Source organism: Pan troglodytes, chromosome 7 (genome assembly GCF_028858775.2).
Source record: "Pan troglodytes isolate AG18354 chromosome 7, NHGRI_mPanTro3-v2.0_pri, whole genome shotgun sequence".
In the NCBI taxonomy this organism is placed as follows: domain Eukaryota; kingdom Metazoa; phylum Chordata; class Mammalia; order Primates; family Hominidae; genus Pan; species Pan troglodytes.
Genome location: NC_072405.2, coordinates 20,151,292 through 20,165,662, shown reverse-complemented (window position 1 = coordinate 20,165,662; position 14,371 = coordinate 20,151,292). Strand labels below are relative to the sequence as shown.

At 48.6% G+C, this 14,371-nt stretch overlaps 1 protein-coding gene across 15 annotated transcripts in view; it reads left to right on the top strand.

Annotated features, from left to right (window-relative positions):
• Window positions 1–14,371, top strand: part of LOC112207929 (putative glycosyltransferase ALG1L2) — a 205,815-nt gene that overhangs the window by 85,779 nt on the left and 105,665 nt on the right. The gene's annotated exons all lie outside the window — the stretch shown is intronic.

Sequence of the window (14,371 nt, the reverse complement as noted above, 5' to 3'; positions counted from 1 at the left end):
GCATGGTCAGGTGCATTGGGACAAGGATTATTTCCTCTGGCTTCTGCCTCCTGGGAGGTACTAAGGAGGGATCTGAAATGTGTCTGCAGACCCCAGAGATGGGGACTGCAGAGGGAAATTGAGATCAGGGACCCCAGTCTGGCAGAAATGAGTGCAGCATGGGGCATTGTGTCCCTTCCATCAGAGGCATGGGGTGTGTTGCAGACAGTCATGAAATGTGGCTGAATCTTGCAAGGGACCCTCGGTCCTATGGTTGCTGCTTGAGACAAAGACCCCTGTCAGTGGAACCTGGTGACCTTCACCCTTCTGTGTCAGGCTTCAGACAGCAAGAGACGGCAGCAGATTATGCCCAACAGGAAAAGGGCCATTGCCATCACACAGGTTGCCATAGGAGGAGATGACATCTCTCCCTCTCGTCCTCCAGCAGTGTCAGCTGGGGAAGAGGTGGGTGGGTGTGCACAACCAAGAGTAGACCACAGACCATGCTCCTTCTCCTCCAGTCTGCTGGGGCCCCAAGGGAGTCTGCAGCCCTGGGCCAGGGACCGGCTGACACAGGAGAACAAAAGACCTTAGGCTGGGATAACATGGTGGTGCAGTTCACACTCTGGAGCTCCCTGTGAGATCAGACTGGAGCCAGTCTCCAACTGAGACCACATCTCACTTAGCTCCTTCCCTGTCATATCCTGTTTTCTTTACTCCTATCTCCTGAGAGTTCTTCCTGAATGAATTACATGCACTCAATCCCTGCCTCAGGATCTGCTTTTAGGGAACTTGACCTAAGACAGAAATGTTGGTACTAAATACTTTGCAAGGCGTCAGAAGCTCTGCTGTCCACAAGCAGGTGAGATATTACCTTCCCTACCCCCTGGCAGTCATAGTCTATGATGCGATTGAGCTTTATGGAAGTGCTTCTCTAAAGAACTTCCCCCAATTTAAGAAGATCTTAATTTGCTTACTTGTTTACTGTCCATTTAGCTGCTCTAAAATGTGAGCTCCAAATCAGGGGCCATGTCTGGTTGGTTACCCATTTCCTGGGATCTAGAATGGGCCTAGCTCAGAGCAGGTGCTCACTATTGATGGAATGCATGTTGAAAGAATGCATGAATCTCATCTCCCTTTGTGGGTGAAAAACTCATCCTATTTTCACCCAGATTAACTTTCTTTCTTTCTTTGTTGCTTTCTTTTTTTTTCAAAATGGAGCCATGATCTGTCACCCAGGCTGGAGTGCAATGATGTGGTCTCCGCTTGCTGCAACCTCGGCCTTCTGGATTAAAGCAATTCTCCTGCCTCAGCCTCCTGGGTAGCTGGGATTACAGGTGCATGCCACCACGCCCGGCTAATGTTTTGTATTTTTAATAGAGACAGGGTTTCACCATGTTGGCCAGGCTGGTCTCGAACTCCTGACCTTGTGATCCACCTGCTTTGGGCTCCCAAAGTCCTGGGACTACAGGCATGAGCCACCGTACCCAGCCACTCTTGATTAATTTAATGGAAATATTTACAGAGATTCTTTCTCTTCTGGGTTCTAGCGTCTTTTCTGTAACCTCTGCAGGTAATACATTTTCCTTCCTGATGATAACATTTCTATGGTTGCTTTAACTTGCAAATCCTTTAATACTTATTTATTCCATTTCTGATTGGCATTAGACATAATTCTCAATTTTCAGTGACAGCACTTTTTTTAACGTACATATAATTCGACTTTGCCTTGAAATGTGACATTGACTAGAAGGATGAAACTTCTAACATGCTGTAGACCATAGTTTGACTGGCTAATTTATTATTTAGAAGAAGCTAATATTGTCATTATGAGGGACTTAGGTGGCTCTGAAGAACCAGTTGTATTTCTAATGTTTGCAATGTTAAATCACAGATATTGTCAACGTGAAATAGTTTCCATATGCTGTATTCTCAATACACAGCTTTTCCAAAGATATCCCAAGCTGTAGTCTTAGGAAACTGTTATTTTTCTTATTTGGTCTGATAGGAATTTGGGGAGCTATGCGGGATCTCCATAAAATGGTCTCCAGAAACACACATGTGTGTACACACACACACTCATGTACCACACCACACTTGACTCTTTATTTGGGACCCATGATTATCAGAAGTGCTATTTTCAACAAATACTTCTGAGAAATAATTTGAACACTTAATTGGATGCAAAAGAGTGGCTATTTACTATTCTACCCTTTAATTAGCATAATCAGTGTTTCCAGCAGCAAAAGCAATTGAAAAATCGCTAGTTTTATTAGGTTCATTATTCTCCCTTAGCGTAGTGTGGCATCAGCACGGCTATTATTCTTAAATTGCCTCTTTAAAACAAGAGCTGGTGCTTCTTACAGGCAATTCCTAACTCTTGGGTTTTGTAGAGGGTCCAAAACTCTTTAGAAGCTATAATTCAAGGAAAGCCTCCACTTTGGTTTTACATTTTGTCTGGTCTCTTTCGGTGAAAGAATTTATGTCACAAGGTGCACATATTTTGGGGAGGCTCATGGACAGCCCATCGCTCTTGTGCTTTGGAAGGAAGTATGTGCAGTTAAGGGGAAGGAATTAGTTACTCATCTAGGGAACAATTGGGTAGAAAGAGATGGACTCCCTGTATTTGAAATTCAGAACTCAAGCTTGGCTCTAAGTGTTTCCTTGATTTACTGTGCTCCGGGGGAGTCACTGAGCAGAAGGAAGCGAGTTGCCTGAGATTCCTCAAAGCCCGCAGCCCTTTTGGAGGTTACATTGTTATTCTCAGAGCCTTATGATGCACAATAAAGACCTAGCTTGGACCAATATTAGGATGAGTTATCTTGCTATGAACATTCTTTTAGGTAGAAGTTGCTGGTTCCATCTTGCTCACAATCCTCCAAAGTTTGGAAGTTACTTTCCAGGAGACATAGCTTGCACTGAGAGCTGCCCTCCCACCCTCTCTCCAAATTTCCTCTTGGGAGTAGCCTAACAAGGTGCTGTCACAGACCCTTGCCAGCCACGATGACCCCACCCAGACCATCCCTCTGCTGTTTCACTCTTTGATACTCTCTGGAGCTCTCTGGGGAGGGGTGAGACCTGCTGTCTGATTTGTACGGTTTGCTCAGGTCTTACAGTCATGGCTGGCTGCTTCTCTCTGAGAACTGGGACTCCTGAACTTGGTGAAATACGTGAGCCATCGATCATGTTAAATTATCAGGGACACTCATTTAAAATCCGAGTCTGGAATGCTGGGGACCGACTCATATTCAGAGAAGGACTGTGTGGTAGATAGAGCTCCCTCTCCCCTCTCCCCTCTCCCCTCTCCCCTCTCCCCTCTCCCCTCTCCCCTCTCCCCTCTCCCCTCTCCCCTCCCCCTCCCCCCTCCCCCCTCCCCCCTCTCCCCTCTCCCCTCTCCCCTCTCCCCTCTCCCCTCTTTCCACGGTCTCCCTCTGATGCCGAGCCGAAGCTGGACGGTACTGCTGCCATCTCAGCTCACTGCAACCTCCCTGCCCGATTCTCCTGCCTCAGCCTGCCGAGTGCCTGCGATTGCAGGCGCGCGCCGCCACGCCTGACTGGTTTTCGTATTTTTTTGGTGGAGACGGGGTTTCGATGTGTCGGCTGGGCTGGTCTCCAGCTCCTAACCGCGAGTGATCCGCCAGCCTCGGCCTCCCGAGGTGCCGGGATTGCAGACGGAGTCTCGTTAACTCAGTGCTCAATGGCGCCCAGGCTGGAGTGCAGTGCCGTGATCTCGGCTCGCTACAACCACCTCCCAGCCGCCTGCCTTGGCCTCCCTAAGTGCCGAGATTGCAGCCTCTGCCTGGCAGCCACCCCGTCTGGGAAGTGAGGAGCGTCTCCGCCTGACCGCCCATCGTCTGGGATGTGAGGAGCCCCTCTGCCTGGCTGCCCAGTCTGGAAAGTGAGGAGCGTCTCTGCCCGGCCGCCATCCCATCTAGGAAGTGAGGAGCGTCTCCGCCTGACTGCCCATCGTCTGGGATGTGAGGAGCCCCTCTGCCTGGCTGCCCAGTCTGGAAAGTGAGGAGCGTCTCTGCCCGGCCGCCATCCCATCTAGGAAGTGAGGAGCGCCTCTTCCCGGCCGCCATCACATCTGGGAAGTGAGGAGCGTCTCTGCCCAGCCTCCCATCGTCTGAGATGTGGGGAGCACCTCTGCCCTGCCGCCCCGTCCGGGATGTGAGGAGTGTCTCTGCCCGGCCGCCCTGTCTGAGAAGTGAGGAGACCCTCTGCCTGGCAACCGCCCCGTCTGAGAAGTGAGGAGCCCCTCCGCCCGGCAGCCGCCCCGTCTGAGAAGTGAGGAGCCCCTCCGCCCGGCAGCCACCCCGTCTGAGAAGTGAGGAGCGTCCTCCCTCCTCGTCTGGGAGGGAGGTGGGGGGGTCAGCCCCCCGCCCGGCCAGCCGCCCCGTCCGGGAGGTGAGGGGCACCTCTGCCCGGCCGCCCCTACCGGGAAGTGAGGAGCACCTCTGCCCGGCCAGCCGCCTCGTCCGGGAGGGAGGTGGGGGGGTCAGCCCCCCGCCTGGCCAGCCGCCCCGTCCGGGAGGCGAGGGGTGCCTCTGCCCGGCCGCCCCTACTGGGAAGTGAGGAGCCCCGCTGCCCGGCCAGCCGCCCAGTCCGGGAGGGAGGTGGGGGGGTCAGCCCCCTGCCCGGCCAGCCGCCCTGTCCAGGAGGTGGGGGGGGTGCCTCTGCCCGGCCGCCCCTACTGGGAAGTGAGGAGCCCCTCTGCCCGGCCAGCCGCTCTGTCTGGGAGGGAGGTGGGGGGGTCAGCCCCCCGCCTGGCCAGCCGCCCCATCTGGGAGGTGAGGGGCGCCTCTGCCCGGCCGCCCCTTCTGGGAAGTGAGGAGCCCCTCTGCCCGGCCAGCCGCCCCGTCCGGGAGGGAGATGGGGGGGTCAGCCCCCCGCCCGGCCAGCCGCCCCGTCCGGGAGGGAGGTGGGGGGGTCAGCCCCCCGCCCGGCCAGCCGCCCCGTCCGGGAGGGAGGTGGGGGGGTCAGCCCCCCGCCCGGCCAGCCGCCCCGTCCGGGAGGGAGGTGGGGGGGTCAGCCCCCCGCCCGGCCAGCCGCCCCGTCCGGGAGGGAGGTGGGGGGATCAGCCCCCCGCCCGGCCAGCCGCCCTGTCCGGGAGGTGAGGGGCGCCTCTGCCCGGCCGCCCCTACCGGGAAGTGAGGAGCCCCTCTGCCCGGCCAGCCGCCCCCTCCGGGAGGGAGGTGGGGGGGTCAGCCCCCCACCGGGCCAGCCGCCCCTTCCGGGAGGGAGGTGGGGGGGGTCAGCCCCCCGCCCGGCCAGCCGCCCCGTCCGGGAGGTGAGGGGCGCTTCTGCCCGGCCGCCCCTACTGGGAAGTGAGGAGCTCCTCTGCCCGGCCACCACCCCATCTGGGAGGTGTACTCAACAGCTCATTGAGAATGGGCCATGAAGACAATGGCGGTTTTGTGGAATAGAAAGGGGGGAAAGGTGGGGAAAAGATTGAGAAATCGGATGGTTGCAGTGTCTGTGTAGAAAGAGGTAGACATGGGAGACTTTTCATTTTGTTCTGTACTAAGAAAAATTCTTCTGCCTTGGGATCCTGTTGATCTGTGACCTTACCCCCAACCCTGTGCTCTCTGAAACATGTGCTGTATCCACTCAGGGTTGAATGGATTAAGGGCGGTGCAAGATGTGCTTTGTTAAACAGATGCTTGAAGGCAGCATGTTCGTTAAGAGTCATCACCACTCCTTAATCTCAAGTACGCAGGGACACAAACACTGCGGAAGGCCGCAGGATCCTCTGCCTAGGAAAACCAGAGAACTTTGTTCACTTGTTTATCTGCTGACCTTCCCTCCACTATTGTCCTGTGACCCTGCCAAATCCCCCTCTGCGAGAAACACCCAAGAATGATCAATAAAAAAGAAAAAAAAAAAAAAAAAGAAACCGCAGAGAGCTCTCATCCTCCTGCAAAATGAGGGTAAAACCTGAAGTGTGCAGGCTGAAATTCAGAAGCGAGTCATCACCAGATCTCAACCATGCTGACACCCTGATTTCAAATTTGAACCTCTGGAGGTATGAGAAATTAAGTCCTGTTGTCTATATGCTGCCTATCTATGGTTCTTTGGTATAGCAGCCTGAACTAATACAAAAGTGATATCCTTTTCTGTATTTCATTGGACAGAAGCTGAATTTGTACCCCCTATACTGTTAAAAAAAAAAAGACTTAAAAAATCGATCTTCAGAATGAAAGATAGGAAATGGCTTGTTGAAACACTAAAATTTTAACTGCTATAAGTTTTTTAAACATTGGCTGAAATTGTTGGAACCAATATGGCCAACTGAAGTCCATAAAGCATCAGTTTGCAGATGTTGGAGCCCAGATTTCCATTGTGTGCTTCATACTAACTCTCCCTGAATTTGTATGTGACCTGTGAGGAAACAAGAAGAGATGACTGTGAAAAAAAAAAAAAATCCGAGTCTGCTCCAGATGGACTCTCTCTCTTTCTGCCCTGACCGTCAGAGAGACAGACTGTGAGAGAGACCGTGAGAGAGACCGTGAGAGAGACCGTGAGAGAGAGAGAGAGAGAGAGAGACCGTGCCCTGACCTGCTGGACGGTGGAGATGCTCGTGGGCTGTGAGCAACAGATGCAAAGGCTGCCGGGAATCCCATCTTTCCAGCATCATCTGCCAAGGCACATCAGTTCCTGGGTGTCTTGATGGGTTCTGGCAGCATTGTTGTCTTTAAAGGAAAACATTTTAGCCATATTAAAGGTGAACGCAGCAATCTCCACACAGGCTGCCTGGAAGGGACGCGGGATAAGGGTAGGTTTTCCCTGTGATGGACAGGAGGCAGGCGGCCCTCCCACAGCCCTGCCTGGCAATGGAGATGTGTCCCCAAAAGGCACTGGGGGCCAGCTGGAGTGCTGTGCGGAGGCGAGCTCACCCGGGCCGTGGGTTCGCTCTGATTGCAGCGGTTTCCCGCCAGCTCCTTGGAGAGCTGGCAGATGACCCAGCCCCATAGCAGGAGCTGTGAATGGCAGAATGAGATACAACAATTTGATATCCACTTGCCAGACGAGCCGGGTGTCGTCAGTCACCTGGCTCTGCGCCAACCTCTTTTTGCACAAATACTTATGAATTGAGCCAGGAGGAAAAGCACTCTGATTATGAATTGAGCAGAAGGAAACAAAGTTCTGCAGATAAACACCAATGAGACAAAAAAAACAGGAATAAGAAAAATGACAGAAAAGAAGAACTTTCCCAGAAGCCTCCTGCCAGTGAACGGCCACCATAGCAAGAGCATGGAGGCCCTGGGTTTTGAACCGTGAGATAAGGAAGATGAGGAAAACCTCCCTAGCAGCCAGGCAAGCACAAGATTCCTGTGAAATCCAGGTCTCAGTGTTTTGACCACAGAAGTAATATTATGTCATAGATGAGAGCTGTGAGTTGCTGAACCCAAAGTGAGTTCAAATCCGAGCTCTGCCTCCTGCTACCTGTGTGACTTTGAGAAGTTCCAGCACTGCTTTGTGCCTCAGTTTTGTCATCTGTTAAATGGGCATAATCACAGCTCCTGCCTCAGAGTTGTTGTAAATTAATACCTGTAAAGCCCTGAAATCAGCCTGGTATACAGTAAGTGTAATGAACGTTATTTTCTTGGAAGGACAGAACTTATTTTCATGGTCTAATCCTGAAAGTCTAAAAAATGTGAGAGGAAAGAATCTAGAGTGTCACCATGAGGGGGAAAAGTCAACTTGAAGCAGGACAGGGTCATTGACAATTTCCTGTGATTCTACAGCTGCCTTGTACACTATGGTAGCTCCTAGCCACTTGTTGTTTAGATTTTGTGATTTAGAAATGAATTAAGGGCGGGGATGGTGACACACCTGTAATCCCAGCAGTTTGGGAGGCCAAGTTGGGCAGATCACCTGAGGTCAGGCGTTCAAGATCAGCCTGGCCAACATGGTGAAATCTCGTCTCTACAAAAATACAAAAATTAGCCGGGCATGATGGCGGGTTCCTGTAATCCTGGCTACTCAGGAGGCTCAGGCAGGAGAATTGCTTGAACCCGGGAGATGGAGGTTGCAGTGAGACGAGATTGCACCACTGCACTCCAGCCTGGAGGATAGAGTGAGACTCTGTCTCAAAAAAAAAAAAAAAAAAAAAATTAGTTAAGAGAAAATTGAAAATTCAGTTCTTCATTCTCACCAGCCACATTTCAAGGGCTCAACAGCCCATGTGGGTGGCTAGCAGCTCCCATGTTGGACATTGCAGAGTAGAGCAAGCCCGCCATTGCAGAATGTTTGATTGGACCGTGACTGAATAGTCTATTGCAGTGCTCCCCAATTTTTTTTATCACCAAGGACCAGTTTCCATGTATTTTTGGGGGGAAGTTTCAGTATGATTCAAGTGCATTACATTTATTGTATACTTTATTTCTATTGTTAAGAACATTATAGTATATAATGAAATCATTATACAACTCACCATAATGTAGAATCAGTGGGAGCCCTGAGCTTGTTTTCCTGCAACTAGATAATCCCATCTCCGGGTGGTGGGAGACAGTGACAGATCATCAGGGGTTAGATTCTCATAAGGAGCACACAACCTAGATCCCTTGCACATGCAGATCACAATAGGATTGGTGCTCCTATCAGAATCTAATGCCACTGCTGATCTGACAGGAGACAGAGCTCAGGTGGTAACGCTAGCGGTGAGGAGCAGCTGTAAATACAGATGAAGTTTCACTCATTAGCTCACTGCTCACCTCCTTCTGTGCAGCCCAGTTCTTAACAGGCCACAGACCGCTACTGGTCTGTGGTCTGGGGGATGGGGACCTCTGGTCTATTGGATAACACTAGCTTTGAGGGTACTGATCAGCCAAAGAGGCACTGAGATGACTTGTCCTCCATTAATAAGAATGATGGACTTTTTTTCTTTTTTGAGACAGAGTTTTGCTCTTCTTGCCCATGCTGGAGTGCAGTGGCACCATCTCGGCTCACTGCAACCTCTGCCTCCCAGGTTCAAGAGATTCTCATGCCTCAGCCTCCCAAGTAGTTGGGATTACAGGTGCCTGCCACCATGCCTGGCTAATTTTTGTATTTTTAGTAGAGTCGGGGTTTTGCCATGTTGACCAGGCTGGTCTTGAATTGCTGACCTCAAGTGATCCACCTGCCTCGGTCTCCTGAAGTGCTGGGATTACAGGCGTGAGACACCGTGCCTGGCCAGATGGACTTTTTTTGAGCATTTAGTTCCAAGCACCTTCCCTGCATTTTCTCAGTTAATCCTCCCAGTGACTCTTTGAAGCAGGGACTATGACAATCGTCATTTCACAGATGGAGCAACTGAGGCACAGAGAGGAAGCCAATAGCCACAGTCGCCCAGCTGAGGAAGGATGGAGCCGGCTGAGATCCTGTTCTGGGGATCTAACTCTGCAGCCTGCATTCTGGGCTGCTGTATTCTCCCATGTTGCTATCTGACTAGCACAGCATGGGCTCAGAGTACAGACAGGAGGAACCAGCTAATAAGGAGAGGTCTGGGGTGAAGGCTGGTGCCTTGGGGAAGAAGAGAGAGGTCCCATTCTAAAGGGATGGCATTGGAAGCTCATAGTGATAAAGCAAAGCCAACAGGTTTTGGGGCTGGGAGTTAAACACACAGCTCTGGTTTCTGCCTTTTCATAGTGGTGATGAATGGGCACTGAGACCCTCTCGAGCTAAAGTTGTCATCATTGCTCTTCATAGTCTGAAGGTGCATGAAATGGTCAACTTTCTTCCAAAGGGCTTTTATGCCTAAGTCTGTGGTTAGTGTCTAAACAGATATTGACTGAAGTCCTGCTGGGTGCAGACACAGTGGCCAGCCCTGAGGCTACAGTCGAGATGAAGCCAGTCTCTGTCCTCATGGAGACCTGTCTATTGATAAGAAAAGAGAAAGCTCACTGAGCATTGACCCTGTGCCCACTGCTTTTGATGCATCTCTCATTTAATCCTCCTATCAAATCTGTGAAATAAACACATCACCATCATCCTATTTCACATTTAGGGAAACATGCTTAGAGAGGGTAAGTAACTTGGTCAAGATCACACAGCTTTGAACTCTCATCCCACAGGCGCAGGAATGGGAGGCAGCAGCCGGGGAAGCCAGGGTCTCTGGCAGTCCTTGTCTCTGGGTGGTGATCCAGAGAGAGAGAGAACACGATTGTCTCAGCACTGGGTCTTCTTCTGAGTCGTCTTGACGGAGCAATTCCAGAGCATCTCGGTGTTAAACATCATGTTGTGAATGACTCAGTGATCTCTGACCCAGAGACCTTGGGGATAAAGGAGGGGAGGTACGGAGAAGCTCTTCGAATGGATGTTACCGGGGTGTCAGTGTTCTTTGAGGCCACAGGCTATGTGTCACCCAATTGAAGGGGTGGCCTGCCCCTCCACACCTGTGGGTATTTCTAGTCGGGTGGGATGAGAGACGGAGAAAAGAAATAAGACACAGAGACAAAGTATAGGGAAACAACAGAGGGTCCAGGGGACTGGCACTCAGCACACCAGGACCTGCACGGGCACTGGCCTCCGAGTTCTCTCAGTTTTTATTGATTATGATTTTCATTATTTCAGCAAAAAGGAATGTAATAGGAGAGCAGGGTGATAATAAGGAGAAGGTCAACAAAAAACATGTGAGCAAAGGAATCTATATCATAATTAAGTTCAAGGGAAGGTACTATGACTGGACGTACACGTAGGCCAGATTTATGTTTCTCTCCACCCAAACATCTCAGTGGAGTAAAGAATAACAAGGCAGCATTACTGCAAACATGTCTCACCTCCCGCCACAGGGCAGCTTTTCTCCTAGCTCAGAGGTGAACAAATGTACAATCAGGTTTTACACCAAGACATTCAGTTCCCAGGGGAAGCAGGAGACAGTGGCCTTCCTCCATCTCAACTGCAAGAGGCTTTCCTCTTTTACTAATCCACCTCAGCACAGACCCATTACGGGTGTCAGGCTGGGGGACAGTCAGGTCTTTCTCATCCCACGAGGCCATATTTCAGACTATCACATGGGGAGAAACCTTGGACAATGCCCTGCTTTCAAGGGCAGAGGTCCCTGCGGCTTTCCCCGGTGCATTGTGCCCCTGGTTTATTGAGACTAGAGAATGGCAATGACTTTTACCAAGTATACTGCTGGTAAACATTTGATTAACAAGGCACGTCCTGCACAGCTCTAGATCCCTTAAACCTCGATTTTATACAACACATGTTTTTGTGAACTCCAAGTTGGATCAAAGTGGCTGGGGCAAAGATACAAATGAACAACGTCTCAGCAAAGCAATTGTTAAAGTACAGGTCTTTTTCAAAATGGAGTCTCTTATGTCTTCCCTTTCTACATAGACACAGTGACAACCTGATCTCTCTCTTTTCCCTACATTTCCCCTTTTCTTTTTGACAAAACCGCCATGGTCATCATGGCCCCTTCTCGCTGGTCACTGTCTCTCCGGAGCTGCTGGATACACCTGTAGACTAACAATAGAGAGGACAGACATACAAGAATTAATACAAAATTTGCAATAGTGGAATTTCCAGTGGTTTTAACCCAAGTGACAGGGTTAAGATTTGTGAGGCTATCAACAGCTTTTACCATTGCCTCCATTTCTGACACCAGATTTAACTGGGCTTTTGATGTTTCAAAAATTTGTTCTTTCAATTTAGAAATGTGTAAGGTAAGATTATCTTCTCTTCCTTGTAGATGACGTCTAACCATGTCCCAGTGATGTTCAGATTCATTATAAGCTCGAGGTGTAATACAAAAATCTGACGTATTCCAGTCACACTGTAACTGAAAAAGATATTCCAAGCTCATGAGCCTATCTCCCATCCAAATAACAGTTTGTCTAAGATCATTAATTTGATTTGCCAATTTTTGATCTGTTTGAGTCTCACAATTCCACAATTTTGAGGAATTGTTTTGCCAATTATTCACACATTCTGCAGTTTGAACAGAGGAGTGTAAAGCAATTCCAGCAGGCGCAGCAGTAGCTGTGACTGCAATAAGACCCATAATCACTGCAATGAAAGTAAAAATGAATCTTTTAGATCTAGTTAGAACTCCTTTTAATACTTAACATATGTACAGATGGAGAAGCCTCCCACGGTCGATCCTTGGACACAGGGATCCACACGCCTTTTCTTGCCCTTACTAACAGAATACCATTCTGCCAATCAAAAGTTGAATCAATGCAAGTAAACAATCTACAGTTTTCACTGGTTGTAGTTTGGGAATCTGGCTTAATAGCTATGTTTCCTACAACTAGCATATAAGGGGGTTTTACACAACTTTGCAAAGGAATTTTCAGATTGTAATTTAGGTTAATAGTATAATATGGCTTATGACTTCTTGTTCCCATAACTTGATTACCAGACCAAATTCTAATGTTGTACGAGGCCACAGTGAGCTTCCATAATTCTGGGTGTTCAGGACCAACAACAGGACTAACTAACTTTGGTCAGGGTGATGAAATCCTCTTTTCACCCCATTTCCATGGATAGGGTGATTCTAGCCTTCTATAAACCTGGTCTAGCCTTTTAGTTAAATCACTATCATAGGCCGGATTAGTGGGCCAGACAGATGGAGCCTGTGAACATGAGTGGATCTGGCCCATACAGTCATCATATAATTGGCCTCGAGGGGCCTAGTCTATAATAGTTCCAAATTTATTGTTTTGTAGTACCACTGCAGTATCAGCCACACATTCTTCCCAAACTAAGACTTCTGGGTCTTTTGATTCTTTTGGAATTTCCTTGGGGCATGGTTTCCCTTTAGGCCTAAATTTTAATGATCTTTGATAGGAAGAATTCTGTAAATTATTCATTTGTGACCCGAGTGACATTCCACTTATCATACGATAAGTAAATTTACTGGTGTCCCTGACAGTAGGTACTTCTACCAACCAATTTTGGTTTGTAGGCATTAAGCATCCTGGTGCTTTTCCCAGGCAAATAGGAGGATAATGATACCCAATGGAAATGTTTATCATCATTCCTTCTTCTTCAGGTTGGGCAGGGCCACGGTCATCTGTGGGGCCTGGTACCCATGCACTGTTATTAACATATACTTCAATAGGATTATCTATCCAAGTGACTGCTCGAATTAAGGGTGGGAAAGGCACATAGGCCCAGTAAGTATAGTTAGCTGTAGCCGCTCCTGAAGACATAGGGAGACTTACCACCGTTGATACAATCATTAAAGCTGCAAGCAGCATATTCTCTGGAGTTTGTGTTACCCTTGTGTTTTCCAGGCTTTTTTCAGCTAACTGTGTGAGCTTCTTTAGCTGGGCCCAGGTCGGCGGCCCCACTTTCTTGGTGGATGGCAACTTCATCTGTTCTTCTGATATCACCATTTTGTTCACCCTGCGAGTCGATGATGTTCGATTGCGTGTTCTCTGTCTCTGCGGAGGAGCCTTCCCTTGCACCTCTGATGGGTTCATTGTAGAACTTCAAATGTCTAGTGGGTACCCAAAGAGGAAGCTGATTTTCTCCTGGTGAAACACAAGCAAAACCTCCCCCCCATGTTATCACCTTACCTATTTCCCATGTTTTATTTTTGTTGTCTTTCCACCAAATCAGTTTTCCCTCATGTGGGCTGTTCTTTTTTACCAGTAAAATGTTGTTCTGCAGAAGTAGTGGTCTGATTTCTATATATATTTAAAAAATTTAAAGTATAGAGTGCTAGATTAAGTTGCATCTGGGGAGTGTTATACTCCTTACTTTTTCCTTTTTTTGTTTAACCAATTGAGCTTTGAGTGTTCTATTAGTTCTTTCAATTATGGCCTGTCCTTGGAAATTAGGGATTCCTGTTGTATGTGTAATTTTCCACTGATTTAAGGATTTTCGAAATGCTTTACTACAGTATCCTGACCCATTATCTGTTTCAATTTTTTCTGGAAATCCCATGACTGCAAAACAAGATAATAAATGTCTTTTAACATGGGAAGTACTTTCTCCTGTCTGGCAGGTTGCCCATATGAAATGTGAATAAGTATCAACTGTCGCATGGACAAATGACAATTTTCCAAATGAAGGTACATGTGTGACGTCCATTTGCCATAATGCATCAGGACACAAACCTCTAGGATTAACTGCTGCCTCTTGAGCGGGCAGGTGTAAGACTTGACACTGAGCACAATGTTGTACAACATTTTTTGGTTGTTTCCATGTGATATCAAATTTGTTTTTTAATCCTGTTGCATTTACATGAGTCAGGGCCTGAAGTTCTTGTGCTTCCATGAAGGCAGATGATACTAGCAAGTCAGCTTGTTGATTTGCCTTAGTTAAAGGCCCTGGTAAATTAGTATGTGCTCGGATGTGAGCAATATAAAATGGGAAATTTCTTTTTCTTAGCTTGTTGTAACAATTTAAACAGCTGATTTAACTGATCATCCATACTATATTTGATTAGGGC